A 5168-nucleotide genomic window follows, 5' to 3' on the forward strand; every position below is an offset into this window, starting at 1 on the left:
TTAAATTAAGAAGAACCAGTATAAAATAGTTAAATTATGAAACAACAAGATCCAATAATATAATCTACAGAATTACAACACCAATCTATATGAAAGTATAACCGATTACAACAATAGGTCTTAGTTATTTGTATTTCCTTCTGATCATGGATGGTAGTAATTGTGGCAACAAGGATCATCATATGGCTTATTTTTGGGTTTTCCAATTAGACTTGATCCCCCACCTTTAATTGGACCTTTCTGTTCTTGGCCAAGTAGCCTTCTACTCTTAGTCATTTCGTACCAGCCTATAAAATATATGGAAATGTTAACCGGTGTCCCCGGCACTGGTTAATGATACTAAAATAGTAAAAACTGTTTCCTTCTATGGTTATAATTATTTCGTTTTTTGACATCTTTAACCAATGCCCCGTGCCCTGGGGGCACTGGTTAGCATGACCCTATACATTAATAGCAAAACTTATTTTTATTTTGCAAGGCAATGATTATTTTCACAAGCATATAAATAGTTTATATTTTTTGACAAGATATAAATAAATAATTTTATTAAGAACATATGTTTCAAATTCATATAAAAACCTTTTTGACTTGAAAATATGTATGGATAATATTATGCATGGATTCATCTCATATCGTGTTATTAAAATTTAATAACAATTGCAATTTTCAATTTCTCTTCTAATAATTGAAGGTTAAATTTGGAAAAGAAACGTATATATTGTTTTTTTTTTACACAAAAGAAGCGTATATATTGTTGAAAAATTTAATACAACAACTACTTTTCTTAATTTTTATATTTTGTCCAAAAATATCTTACATATATAGGGATAGAGAGTAATTAATTATTCGAAAAAGTTTAAGCCGGTCAATATTGCATGTAAAACACCTCATATAAATCTATATATGGAATAAACAACAGTTTTTGAAGAAAAAACAATTGAATATACATAACTGGATGTTTCACTTACTTGCTTGAAGCTCAGAAGTACCATCTAGTTCCATGGCATGCAATGAAAACACAAAAAGAATGAGGGCAACCCAGATAAGAAAGGTGTTTTTAGAAGCCATATTAATTTTGTTTAGGCCACTGTGTATGATCAAGACATCCTAATTTATAACCATTTCCTGGGTCGTGTTGCTTGCCTTCCAAGCATTTATTAATACGTAGTTTCGCATGACTTTGCCAACCAATTTGTTTAGTTCTTTTGTCAATAAAACAGTGACAGCAAAGTTTGTGTCTTTTTCATGCATGCTTGCGGGTAAACTAAGTTAAATACATCGTAATTTACACGGTCTTTTTAATGTAAGGTATCTTCTGCACACAATTGAGAGATTAGTATTGAGTATGATGATTAATTAGAGACTAATGCATTCTCAGTGAAACTCGAACCCGAGGTCACTCGTTCAATTATAAGAAATATGTATCATTTCATCCCAATCCTCTCTTGTGTAATTTAAATAATAATTTCGGTTTCCAACTTCCATGGTATACTCTTTATTTAATACTCCATATCAATATCATATTATCATACGTGTTGAAAAGAAAACGAAACGCTTTTATTTTGTTATAGTACTCTTGAGTTGAGTTAATCTTCCCCCATTCGTTGTAAGTTCTAGCTTAAACAGGTCATACAAAGATTTAAAAAATCAAAACAAAGAATAATTGATGCATAGCGTTATAAAATAACTTCAATAAAGACTTATATTTTTCTAATTTTGGTAAAATTATGTCGCTAGTACATCTCATAGCATTATAAGAAAAGAGTATAAAAGAAAAAAAAAAGTCAGATACAAGTTTAAAGTGTTTTAGATAAGAGCGACTTCTTTATTGTAGTCGATAGTAGTTCAAAAGAACTATCATACTCAATCATAAAGAGTATAGTCATTTGAAGTTAAATAACTCCAAGAGTTTTCACTGACAATCATAGTTTAAAAGAACTATCATACTTCAATGCAAAAATATACTTCACTTGAAGTTAAAACACTCCAAGAATTTCCACATGTCAAAAATCAGGCTGAAAACTTATAATCCAACTTCTATGTTGGTAGGAAACTTTTTACCCACCAATATAATCTCATAGCACACCTTACATCTGTTGTTTTTGGATTTCCAAACTGTTGTATTTGGATTTCCAAATTCTATTATCTACCGAAGTTGTTACTAGGTTGAGTCACGACCAGGTCGCTCTCTTTAAGACGTTTCGTGGCACTACCCAAAATTGTGCAAGGTAGACTATCAACCACGCCGCCTCCAGGATAAAACAAGTCCAGCTACAACTGTTCGATTAACTACTGCACTGTAGAAAATCGTTCGAGAATTACACCGTCAAATATGGTACTAAGACCACTCTTTAATACTGAAACCACTTTAATATGGTATTATTACCATTCTATTATGGTGTTAAGACCACTCAAATATGGTGTTTCCACCATTCTAACCTTTAAGTTCTCCAAACTATCAATATGGTATTATGACCACTCAAATATGGTGTTACCACCATTACTCCTCAAATAGAAAAATATTGTTATAATATTTATATACCGTTAAGATCATTCTTGATTCCGACGGGACATTATTATTCCAAATAGGGACTATGATCTTAAAAGTACTCTTTATTCCGAAGGGACATATATTACCGAAGGGACTATGAACTTAAGACCATTCTTAATTCCGAAGGGACATTAAACCGAAAAGGGACTATGGTCTTAAGAACCCTCTTAATTCCGAAGGGACAGAAAGGAGTAGAAAAAGGAGAAGGACTTGTTAAACAAGTCGAAGGAGGGAGAAGAGATGAAAGACTCGTCAACACAAGTCAAAAAAGGGAGAAGAGAGAAAGAGTTCCCGACAACTCAATGAAACTCTTTGGTGTGTGGAATGCACTGTGTGAGCTCTCTATTTATAGAGAAAATTCACAACTAATAAGTGAGAAACTTTGGGAACAAGTAATATGAGAAACTTTGGGAACAAGTAACATATTACTTTGCGATTAAGTAATTCACATATTAGATCTAGTACAAAAATATCTTAATTGAGTACTAAAATATATTAAATTTAGTACAAAAATATATTATATTATGTACCAAAATATTTTAGCAAAATTTGGGGACTAAGAAAGCACTTTCAATAATGATTAAATTAATTATTTAATTTATCATTTCCAAATAATAAAATATATATCAATATATATTTTTTCTCTAGTGCTTATGTACCCCCATTAATTAGAGGTACACCTCCACTATATAAACACTACTAATGTGTGTGTTCCATCCGATGTGGGACTTCCACTTTTTTCAATTCACACAACACTAGTTCTACCCAACATGGAAATTTGTGTTTAGTCTTTTTAACTCAATTTCCACACATGTTCCAACAATCCCCCACTCGAATTTAAAAAATGGTTTCAGAAATAACGTCAAAACCGTCTCCATAAGATTTGCTAGTAAACAAAGGTGTCACCTACAACTTGAACCTTTGCATAGCGAGTAAAATTCTGATTTACAAGAGTTGCTTACAACATTGAACTCTATCTCAGACATAGAACCCACACACAAACCTTTTCATAAGGTGTATTCTAAAAGCCCGTGCGTTTATGGCCATGCACGTCTATCCCAGTTTTAACGAACACTCTAGGTATTCTGCCCCGAATCCCATAGAAATCGGCCCTTAGTTCCACATTCATATAGGTGAGTCTATCAAGAGTATTCCTGTAGCTATGTACTCCACTCCAAATAGAGTATAGATCTCATTAAGAGTTTCTATTATCTCATCCTTCTACCACTGCAGGAATCATGCTTTCTTACTTTTAACATAGCATGTTCTATCGCTTGTGACTTGTTATTACCCATTGAACCTATTTCTTGGGATCTCCAGTCATGTAGGTCGGGTTACCATCACTTGTGACCTTTGGGCATTAGTCCCATCCTATTGGATGTGTTTAGGACTTTCTTTCTAGTATTTCCTTTCGTCAAAGGATTGACTAATTCTTTATCAGTACGTACATGATCTACTTTAACCGTTCCTTTTGAGAGTAGCTAGCTCTCTAATACTTTATGTGTTTGTGACTTAATAATCGTCTCTTACCATTGTGGTAACGATTCTCAATTTTGTAATAGCTGCAGACTATCACAATAAATTAACACTTCTGGAAACGGTTTTATCCACTAAGGGATCTCAATTAGCAAGCATCTTGTCAACTTGCTTCTCCACTAGTTTTCTCTAGTGTTCTCATCTCAGATTCATTCCATAGTGGACCGAGTCAATATCATTTGTTTTAACAAACAACTCCTCTAGTGATGCTCAATGTGCAAACACTAGTCGCTAAATATTCATCTGAAAGATGTTCTATTTTATATCTTGTACCATTTAATATGATACTTATCATTTGTATCTTGTATTATTCAAGTACAATAGGATACTTCTCATAATGTAATCCTCGAGTCATAGTCTTCTTAAGGCACCTCATGACTCTTTCTATAGCATGGCAATGCTTCTCATCCGTCTACTAGTAAACTTGCACAAGAGTTTTACGACATCGGCAATGTCGGGTCTAATACATTCAATGACATACCTAAGTACTGTCAATAATGCTCACATATTCTGTTTTTCTAACTCCATCTCAAGTGTTCTTACACTTGGATCATAATATATGATTGCAAGTTTACGGTGAAATAATAATATTTCCTTAAGAACTTCTCAACTTTGTGAGATTTATCAAAAAAGTTCCTTTTTTTTTGATCTAGTAATCTTGAAACAAAGAATTACTTCAACTTTGTCTAGGTCTTTCTTATCAATGTTATTGATAAACAATGATTTCACATAATTCATAACATGAATCTTTAAATCAAATATGAGCAAGTCGTCTTCATAGAGACATATGATGGTGCAAATATTATTTGTCACTTTCATTCACTTTATACTCATTCGATAGCATTAGAATGTCAAATTTTTTCATGCCATTCCTCAGGAGTTTATTTTAGACCATACAAAGAATTATCTAACTTACATACCTTGTTTTCTTGTCCATGAATCACAAAATTTTTCAGGTTGTTCCATATAGATTTCTTCTTCTAGTTCACCATAAAAAGAGGCAACTTTCACATCCATTTGGAGTACTATCGAGTTATGAACGGCGGCTAAAGGGACTAGTACTCTTATGGATATGATTTTC

The 5168-nt window shown here is 32.6% G+C and overlaps 1 long non-coding RNA gene across 1 annotated transcript; it reads right to left on the reverse strand.

The window, feature by feature from the left end:
- On the reverse strand, positions 1–1103 carry LOC146896541 (uncharacterized). The gene is made up of 2 exons (XR_015022411.1): positions 969–1103; positions 1–287 (listed from the first exon to the last, which is right to left on the reverse strand). It is a non-coding gene; the product is annotated as an uncharacterized LOC146896541 (long non-coding RNA).
- Positions 1104–5168: the final 4065 nt, after the last annotated feature.

This window comes from Medicago sativa, chromosome 8 (genome assembly GCF_051527215.1).
Source record: "Medicago sativa cultivar Bolivia chromosome 8, Bolivia_mono, whole genome shotgun sequence".
Taxonomy (NCBI): domain Eukaryota; kingdom Viridiplantae; phylum Streptophyta; class Magnoliopsida; order Fabales; family Fabaceae; genus Medicago; species Medicago sativa.